Consider the following 10,506-nt stretch of genomic DNA (forward strand, 5'->3'; position numbering starts at 1 on the left):
TAACTCTGACTTTCAAATAAACAAATAAATCTTTAAAAAAATAGACGAGCTCAAGTCTGGCTAGAATGCAGAGTAACTGGATTATTGGGGTGAGTGAAAAATGAGAAAGCCGCTTAAAACATAGTTTGATAGTCTTTTATCAAACTAAACATAGTAGCACATTCAGAAACCCCATCTTGTGTGTGCACCTCAGAGGAACGAAGTGCACAAAAGCTATACACAAACGCTTCCAGGAGCTCTACTCTCCCTCACCCAGAGCTGGAGGCGACTCAAACGCCCATCGGCTGGAAAGTGGAGGGACAGACTGTGTCTCACGTGCAGGGGGAGACGCTGCTCGGTAACCACAGGCAGCCCAGCCGGCAACCCTCGAAGGCGCTGTGCGAGTTGAAAGAAGTCAAACCCGACAGGCTACGTGCTGTGGGATCCCACTTACCTGCACCTGGAAGACACAAAACTTCAGGGATCAGTAGATGAGTGGTTCCCAGGGTGAGGAAGAGGAAGGGCCAGGAGGAACTGGCTCATGTCGTGGAAGTAGTGTGCGTCGTAACCACCACCACGGTAGCTGCATTGCCATATACATTTGTAAAAATCCATAGAACTATACACCTAAGAAGTGTGAATTCTGCTCAGTGCAAATTCTACCTCTGGAGGTTTGTTGGAGGAGCAGGAAGGGAGCTGTGTGATCCCCAGGGATCCTGACCAGCAAGTGGGTGTGCAAACAAAGCAGCGTGTAAAAGTGCACACTACTGGGACACACGTGAGGACACCAAAATGAACTATTTTTGTTCATTTTGGGTTCGGGGACCACACACTTGTGCCATCTTCCATGGCTTTCCCAGATGCATTAGCTGGGTGCTGGACTGGAAGTGGAGCAGCCCAGCCAGGACTTGAACCGGTGCCCAAATGGGATGCACCGCAGGCGGAGACTTAATCTATTGTGCCATAGCGCCAGCCCCAAAAATTTTAATTTTGATGAAGTTCCATTCCAATTCTCAACTTTTAATGAATCATAACTATATATCGGTTTTGTGATTGTATACATGTCACTGCTTGGGCGTCGTGGATAGCACGGCGTGTGAGGTGTTCTTTCTTCAGACATGCAGATTGAGGTGCTGGAGAGTGAACGAAATTTTATGCCTTCAGGAAATTACTTTTCAAAGATTCAGATAATTCACGAAAATGACCGTGTGTGGGCGGGGGATGGGGGGCTCCCACAGCTGAGAGGGAAGGGCGGAGGGGGTGACAGAAGGAGACTTCGGGGGCGGGGCAGGGAAGACAGAGAGACAGGTCCATATGTTGACTCTAACTGCAACGCTCATTATTTTCTATTTCCTTATTTTTCTATAGGTTTGAAAATATTCAAATAAATGGCACAAAAGTATACTAATCTTCTTTGATCCAGTTTCCTCTGCTGAAGTTCATGCTAATAAGTTCTCATAAAATAATGAATGGTACATACAGAGATGCGGGGGAAATTCACTCAACACTGTGAAATCCATAAAACTAAAATGTTAGAAAGTCCAACAACATATGGCACCCAAAACAGTAGAATTCAATACATTTTCATTGAATGAGGATCATGAATAAACAAATTACACATAAAATACAATGGACTATCACACAAACCTTAAATACATTTTTTAAGTGACATGGGGCGTGCTTAGGCCATGCTAAATGGACAAACCAGGATGCAAAACCTGTATGTATGAAGCGATTCTCCAAAAACATCTCCTTTAATACGTAGAGAAAATAAACAGCTGAAGGAGGCTGTCTGTAGTGACAGGGTTTCCTTTCTGTTTATATTTTGCCCTATTTTCCAAATGTCTACACTGAGTGTGTTTTTACTATTTCATTTTATCTTCGCAGCCTTTGAATCTGAGCTTAGCTGTGCAGTGTGTCGGAAAGCAAACAACATAGATCCAGTTCCCACAGCTGCACTGACAGCAGCCAGGAGACCACAGAAACCCCGGGTTCAGCAAACGCTGGTGATTCACTGAGTCACAATTATTTACCTAATTACGGCAAAACCTCGGGACTCAATTGAGCTGTCCTCTCCCTCTTTGCTAAGAAAATATTATCAAAGACGCTTTAATAAAATGATAACATTTACTAATTGTAGATGGCTTTTAGAATTTAATAGCAGAACGAAATTGAAGCTTAAAAGTGGTGAAACAGAAAACAGATGTGGCTGCCCTGCCTTCTCAGGTGCCTGCTTGGCTCCCCAGCCAGGTGGGCTGCGCGTGCCTGCAGCCTGGCCTGGAGTTCAGGAAGAGCCCCCGTCCGATCTGACTGCGCCCCAGGACTCTCACTGCCAGCTGGCGGCGTGAGGGCCATCCCAACAGCAGCGAGAACTTCTTTCTTGAAATCACATGGCTGGAGAGGAACTGTGAAAGGGAGAATGTGTGAAAATGTGCAACGGTTGTCCAAATCTTCCAGCCGCAGCCTGCCTCGTCCCTGCCCCCCAGGCCCGGCCGTGCAGGGGCAGCCCAGGCTCTGGGTTCTCAGGCAAGGCCCCTCTTGCAGATGGGGGAGCCACAGCCACCTAATAATTGAGTGCCCACTCCCACTAAAACCAACACCAGGAATTCTTGGAGGTCTTGACCCCCTGGAAGTGTCAGGTTGGTCCGGTGTTAAGAGGATGGCAGAAAATCCAACAGCCCTGCCAGAATTGTTCAAGCAAACTGCCCTTTAAGAAAAATTACAGGGCCTTACTTTATTTTCTGCATAAAGGATTTTGAATGGGCTGTTTTTGCAGAAAGAACTGTCTTCCCACACTTGACTTCCTGGGATCCCTGCAGAGGCCTGGGTGAAGTTCTTTACCCAACGCAAGTGTTGCTTTCCACCTGGTTCTCACGAGAAGCCTCCTGGGGAATCCAAGCACTGTCAGTCATTGATAACATCCTGCGAGGGACACTTGCCCTTAAATAATGCAATTGTGTTGCATAAATACTTTCATGCCGATGAGCTCACAGAGTTAAATATTAAGTGTGAAGCGTTCTACAAAACCATGTGGTTAATAAATGATGTTACAGCTTAATGCTGGTGCTTAGGAACCTTTGAGAGCTTTTATCTTCATATTTTAAATTCTTAATGACCACTCCCCCTTTCATATTACAGCCGTTTGGAGAAATGAATCTTTTTCTTAAAGAAATCCTTAGCATTTTCCTCATTAGGTTGGAAGGAAGGAGACTCTAGTGGATTCTCTCTCTCTGTTCCCTCCCCCTCTCCCCCACTTCTATCTGGCTGCAGTGAATTGAAACAAGTAAAATCAAATTTTATTTTTTATTTATTTTTTAGACTTATTAATTTTTTATCTGAAAGGCAGCATTACAGAGAGAGGGAGAGACAGAGAGAGTCCTTCCATCCACTGGTTCACTCCCCAAACGGCCACAAAGGTAGGGGCTGGGCATGGCCGAAATCAGGAGCCAGGAGTTTCATCGGGGTCTCCCATGCGGGTGCAGGGGTCCAAGCACTTGGGCCCTCTTCAGGGCTTCCCAGGAACATTAGCAGGGTAATATTTATTTTTTCTAAAGATTTATTTATTTATTTGAAAATCAGAGTGGGGGGGTAGAGGGAGAGAGAGAATTCCATCCACTGGTCCACTCCCCAGATGGCTGCAACAGCCAGGGCTGGGCCAGGCAGAAGCCATGAGCCAGGAGTTTTATTTGGGTCTTCCACTTAAGTGTCAGGGGCCCAAGCACTTGGGCCATCCTCCATTGCTTCTCGCAGCCAGATTGGAAGTGGAGCCCCCAGGACCAGAACTGGCACTCACATGGGATGCCAGAGTCACAGGTGGCAGCTTTACCCACTACGCCGCAACACCAGCCCCAGAATTAAATTTTAAAGTAAAATTCAGTTGATATGGCCGTGGTAGAAGGGTGGGGCAGCTGCACCTGCCCTCCCAGGCTCCTGCTGCGGGGAGCAGCCTGTGGGCGTGGGTGCCGGTGCTCACAGCACAGTCACAGACACGGGAAACCACAGAGCCGAGAGCAGCCAGGGCCCTCGAGAGACCGTTGCAGCCCAACTCCTTTATCTCAATGAGAGAAAGCAGAGGTTTAGAGAGGAATAGGTCACTGGCAAGCCCTGGGAGGTGCGAGGGCCTCCTGCACCCTACGAAGCTCCTTCTCGGCCTTACTGGGCATGGATGGGTTCGTGCTGACCGGGCGGAGGCTGGGGTGGCCTGCGAGGCACCGTCTCTCCCACCAGCCTCCTGACATCTTTTGTTTTGGCACACGGCCTGCCCTACCCTCCGGAGTTTTGAGTGCGATGAGGTTGAGAACAGCTACGCAGTGGTCAGCTCTGTGTCACTCAGCAGACCACACCCCCAACATCCTGTTGATCAGGTGGTCACTTGGCATTGTCGCCCCAGCCACAGGGAGTTAAAAAGAAACCCAACCTCAAGGAAGCAAAGCAAAATCCATTCTGTGGCCGAGATTCTTGAAGACGGGCCTGGACGTCCCTCCCTGGCAGAACGTGCCTCCCCGACACGGACACTCCACAGCCTCAACCCTGTACGTGACCCTCACCGGGGCACCACATGCAGAGGACAGTCCTTGTGGGACATTTCCCACGTCCCACCCGGGGGTCCAGCTCCGACCCCCGGAAGAGCGAGCCAGGTGCCTGGGGTGCAGAAGCGTGTTCGGTGCCTGGCTCCATGGTCCTTCCTTTTCCCACACTGGACGGGCACAGGGTTCCCGCCCCAGTGTCACACTCATCAACCTGGGCGCCTGCATGTCAGTGCGGGGCTGATGGTGCCAGCTGATAGATCAGGTGCACATTTGAGTTGTAGCTCACCTGGTAACTATCCAGGTCTTTCCGTTCTGCCGTGTGCGGTGAGAGTTCAGAAGTACAAGCTCGCTTGCACGTGTTCTCAAGCCAGCAGCAGTCCTTTGGGGGATCTCATGTGCAAGTGCAGGAGCCAAAGCCAGGCCTGCTTCAACCAGGACCACTCACCCCAGCCCAGCACTGGATGCCCCGAGGCTGCTGTAGGGTACTTGCTGTGGCCGTTGGGTCCACACGCTGGCTTCCTCTACTTTCCCATACGTGAGAGCAGTGGTCCTGTTAACCAGTGAACCCAGCTGTGTGATCCCCGGGCTGTGCCCATGAAACTCAACATCTCCCCCTGGGAACCACAGGTGCCCTCTAAGTGGCGCCCAGTGTTGCTGGGGGAGGGGCACGCACCTGCCTTTTGTTCATCATTTGTACTTTGCCAACGATCGAAGAATGGCAGGCATTGTGGGGGGCTGTTAGCCTTTATGAAAGGAGAAAAAAATCGTCCTTTATAGAAATTGTGATCCTTTTCTAAATGAAGGGAAAAATGACTCACTTATTTCAGATAATAAAAAAATAGCCAAAACCATTTATTAGCCAGCTGGTGGCAGTGTGTTCATGAAGAAAGGATAAAGTTATATGATGCGAGCTCTCCTGATCCATTTTATCAAACCTTGAGGACAGACGTTAGCTCCTGCTCACTGACATGCTTACCATTCCAACCGTTCTTGAAAGTTCTGGAAGAATTTGGAATTTCCCATAGAGTGAGTGCCTATCACCAGGAAATCGCATGCATGATATGAGGTGGAACGTGGATTTTGACATTTTCCCTGTTAGCAGTCCCTTTGTTAAGGTTTTTACCAAGGGAAAGACAGGCCTGGTTGAGCCAGGCCCCCATGATTGGTTTACAAGCTGGCTTCCACTGCGCAGGGAGATGCGTTTTTGACAAGTTAACTGCTCCTCTCTCGTGTGTTCTGTCGAAGAGAAGAAAGAGAGTTATATTCAGCCTTCGCCTCTAAAATTATCTGACGAGCCCTTTGCTCACTCACACAAGGAAGTCTGCCTGCAGGGAAGAGTCACACGTCCCAGACAAGCTCAGCGCCCGGAGTTTTATTTCTGTAACGCGGTCACGTGACAGCAGCCCTGCCATTGTGCCAAGAAGGATTGCCAATCAGGTGTGGGAGCAGCACTGTCCTCCCACTGCAAGGCACCAGAAATAGCCGCAGTCTTGACCTCTCCATCTGGAAATGTGATTCTACTCCTTCTCCAAGGGACAGAACCCTCCCACCCAAACGTGCTGCTGGCCCCGTATCCACCCGGGAAGTGGATCCCAGGCCCACAAGGTTATACGGCACCTGTACCCAGCAGACATCCAGACCCTTGGCGCAGTTGGAGGTGCTGGGGAGAGCCAAGTCATTTATCAGTCTGCATTTTCCCATCCTCATCCCAACCTGTGCCGGCTCCCTCCCTGGGGGATAAGAAGTGGGTCACTCTATGCCCAGAGTTTGATTTCCAAGGGCATTTCTCCGCAGCATCACACTTAGCGTGACCCTTGCTAATTAGTATTGCCCTTCCTGCTGTCCCCAAGACGCAAAGGCCACCATAGCCTCCTGAGAGGAGTTATGGGGTTGCCTGCCCTGGGCTGCCCAGCAGGTCAAAGGGAGACGAAAGTGGCAGCCTTGGCCGTGAAGTTTCTCATCCATGAAAACTATTGTGTGTGGGTGAAAGGCACCTTGTTGACTTAATCGAGCGTGGATGCAAAATCTGGTCTGGGAACACAACGGGTGCAGCCAGTTGCCCTGGGCTGGGAACGCTTCTCCATGTGGGCAGTTACTCCAATCTTCACACTGCCCAAGCCCCCATACGCTTATAAAGCTAAGCCTAAGACATGCGACAAAAGCTACCAAAAAGACCTTCATGGAGAGGCTACTGGAGGAATCTGAAAATCCAGGATCCTACAGGATCTACATCATGGCCACCCTGGCCACCCAGGGGGAGAAAGCTCCCATGGCTTTGAATAAGGCCTTACCGGGTGACCCAGGCGGCCGCGTCTTCTGTGCTGGCAATGGAGACACAAGCATTTGACAACAAGGCAATAAAGTGTGTGAGTGAGTCTCTTGGCTTCAACCCACTAGGGGCCAGGTCAGGGGACCCTGGTGAGCAGAGTAGCTGATTTCAAATGCAGGAAAGGCCATCCCACCAAAGAGAGGAGCTGACCTCGGTGATGGCCAGTTCCAGCTCAGTGCGAGAAGGACCTTGCCAACAATCCAAAGGGCTCCTGATGCCACACGGGGAGAACATCCCGAAATGAGGCTTGAGCATTGGAGTCAACTCTACTTTCACACCGACCCCTGGGCGACCTTGAAACAGCCACGCAACTCCCGTGGTCTTCCCTCTCAGTTTCTTCACTCTGCTTTCCATGGCTGCTCTGTGGGTCACATTAGAACGCGAGTGATGTGTCCTGGTTTGTTCTGTAAGTGTTAGCCCCCGATGTGCTCCTCACCTGTAAGAAAAACTGGAGCCGGTGGCTACCAACATTATGAGCAAGGCGACTATTCCTAGGGCAATAATAGTTTCATCCTTTGAATGCCTAATATTGTAGCGCTGTACTGTGCGTTAACATGATCTCGGCTAATCCCCAAAAAGATCTTCGAAAGAACGTTGGAGTTTTCATCCTGGAGGGAAAGAAACTGGGGCTTAGAGATGTGAATTCAGTTGCCCCCAGTGAACGGCTGCATGGAAATTTGGACCCATATCTGTGGGCTCTCGGCTCCCTCTCAGTCTCAGAAGCAGCTGGCTCTGGGGAGTTTGCAGAGGGCAGGAGGATGGGAGAACAGGTGCCCTCCTCCCGAAATTGCGCAGTGTCCAGATTAGTGTAGTTGAAAGGTTGTTTGCCGCTCACTGTTCCGCCAGCTGCCTGGGGACGTGTTTCTCTCCCGTGACAGTCAAATCCACAGGTGTAGAGTAAGCCTCCCCGCGATCAAAGGGTTGTCTTCCAAAACATGTTCTAAATGGCTGTAAAATTCTGCTTTAATCTGAATTGTCAATTCCGCAAACACAGCCGCCGTCTCCCAGGAGTCCCAGGGATGTGTGAACAGCTGGCCAGAGGCAGCTCTGCTGTTAACTGGCTCACGCCAACTCACGTCCAACGCCGCGCCCCGGCTGGGTGGAGGAACTTCGCTCTGATATTTCTTCAGCTTGTTAAGGCGCAGTCTGGGTGGTCGGGTTGGGGGGGTGTGCCGACCCTTCCTGACCACACCCTGGAGAGGCAAGTGTCTCCAGACCACACACTAACCCGTGCGCTCTGGGAACGCACTGCCTGAGCCGGCATGGGATCCGGCCAGGTGCCAGCCAGGAGAAGTGCCTTTCTCTGTCTTTCGCTCCCTCCTCCCTCCCCATCCTCCTCCCGCCCCCTTCCTGTCTTCCTGTCCTGCCAGTCACTCATTCCATTGAGCGCATGCCTGTGCAGAGGTTAAAGGATCAATAGTCGTGCACATTTCCTTGTAAAAGCCCTGGCCCCCACTATGCCCATCTCCCCTCCCTGCCTGCTGAAAACCTCCTCCGGCACCTCCGGGCGACGACTGTGGTGCTGATCCCCAGTCTCCAGAAACACGTCCGATTCTCGGGTTTTCATCTGGGATATCGTGTAAGTGAGACCGTTTTGGTGAGATCGGTGTTTGTGCTCTGCACCCTGGGACCTTGTGGCACCATTCCCAGGCAAACCACAGAGGTCACTAAAATCGCTTTCCTCTGTCTTCCATGTGGTTAATAATTTTCTCCATTTCATTGATCTGATTTTCTATCCTTCTCACTCATCCGACCAAGAAGCTTCATGAGTGGAATAACCCTCAAGGCGTCCAGACACCGTGGATTTTTATCACTTTGTTTCCCCCCAAAGCCCCCCCAGGCCGAGACTGCTCCAGCCTCCACCATGGATTTGCCCTTCCCCTCACTCCCAGGGGTCCCAGGGACCCCCACGGGTGTCCTCTTCCTTTGTCACTTGCTGCTTTCTCCCTTGCAGCTCTTGCCTGGTCCATCCTCTCTGTGGCAGGAAGCGAGACCAGCAGGAGAGTGTCGAGGAGGAGTACGTGAGAAGAACCTGTCTGGGCCGGTCTGGTCTGGACACAGGCAAGATACGTGGATACGTTAGCTGGGTATAGGATTCCCTGCTGGGAGCCGTTTCCTTCAGAATTACAGACGGCACCGCTTTGGCTTTCAGCTTTCCATCAGTGTGACTGACGAGACTGAAGCCTTTCTGATTCCGGGCCCTTTTCTCTTTTTCTTTCTCGAAGTCTGTAGCATCTTCTCTTCCACTCTGAGTGTCCTGAAGTTCCATGATGTGTGCTCAGACTCGGCGAGGTCTGTGTCCAACTCCCGTATGTGTGCGCAGACTCGGCGAGGTCTGTGTCCAACTCCCGTATGTGTGCACAGACTCGGCGAGGCATGTCCAACTCCCGTATGTGTGCAGACTCGGCGAGGTCTGTCCAACTCCCGTATGTGTGCACAGACTCGGCGAGGTCTGTCCAACTCCCGTATGTGTGCACAGACTCGGCGAGGTCTGTGTCCAACTCCCATATGTGTGTGCAGACTCAGCGAGGTCTGTGTCCAACTCCCACATGTGTGCACAGACTCGGCGAGGTCTGTGTCCAACTCCCGTATGTGTGCGCAGACTCAGTGAGGTCTGTCCAACTCCCGTATGTGTGCACAGACTTGGCAAAGTCTGTGTCCAACTCCATATGTGTGCGCAGACTCGGTGAGGTATGTGTCCAACTCCTGTTCTGTGTGCTTGGCACACCCTTTGAGTTGGAAATGCTTCATGATTGCACATTTTTCTTTCATTATTCCAGTGACAACTCATCTCTCTGATCTCTCTTTCTGCAGCTGCTGTTGCCTAAATACTGAACCTCCTGAACTGGCCCTCTGTTTTCTTCTATTTCGCATTTCTTCATCTTTTTGTTCTTCTTTCTGTGAGATTTGATTGACTCATATTCCAAATCCTGTGTTGACTTGTGATATCTACTGCACTGTTTTTCATTCCTAATGATGTTTTGCTGCTGTTGTTTTTTTTTTTTGAATGTTCCTTTTCTTTTCCTGCTTTAAATATATATATTTATTTATTTAAAGTGCAGAGTGACAGAGAGAGGAAGAAAGCAAGGGCAGCACAGTGAGAGTGAGCGTGAGGATGAGCAAGCCAGAGAGAATCTTCTATTTTCTACCCAGTGGTTCACTCTCCATGGCTGGGCCAGGCTGCAGCCAGGAGCCAGACTTGGCAGAGATGAAAAAAGAGGTAAGCGACTTGTCAGACTCTGGAAAACACAATCCTTAACTGGAGGTGAAGAAAGTGTAGAATAAAGATTTATGCAAACAACCCTCTAAGGGTCTAAGAACTGGAGGCACTGGGCTCTGAAGTAGAGTTGAAGTGGAGTGGCTACAACAAGAGGACTCACAGAGCTGTTTAGGGAGCAAGTAGGTGCCAGCCAGATTCCTCTGCCAGTCTAGGGACCGCCTGAATGTCCCAGGTAGGTGGCAGGGGTCCAACCACTTAAGCCATCACCAGCTGCCTCCAGGACGCATTCGCAGATAGCCGGATCCAAAGCCAAGTAGCCAGGACTCAAACCAGCACCCTGCAGGCCTCCCAAGTGTCTGCTTACCAAGGCCCACCCCACCATCCAGTTGCTCTTTCATTTTTCTTGTCTCTGTGAGGATATTTTTGACGGTTCTTGGATGTTGTCGTGG

Source organism: Oryctolagus cuniculus, chromosome 15 (genome assembly GCF_051225735.1).
Source record: "Oryctolagus cuniculus isolate XC-2025 breed Fujian yellow rabbit chromosome 15, ASM5122573v1, whole genome shotgun sequence".
In the NCBI taxonomy this organism is placed as follows: domain Eukaryota; kingdom Metazoa; phylum Chordata; class Mammalia; order Lagomorpha; family Leporidae; genus Oryctolagus; species Oryctolagus cuniculus.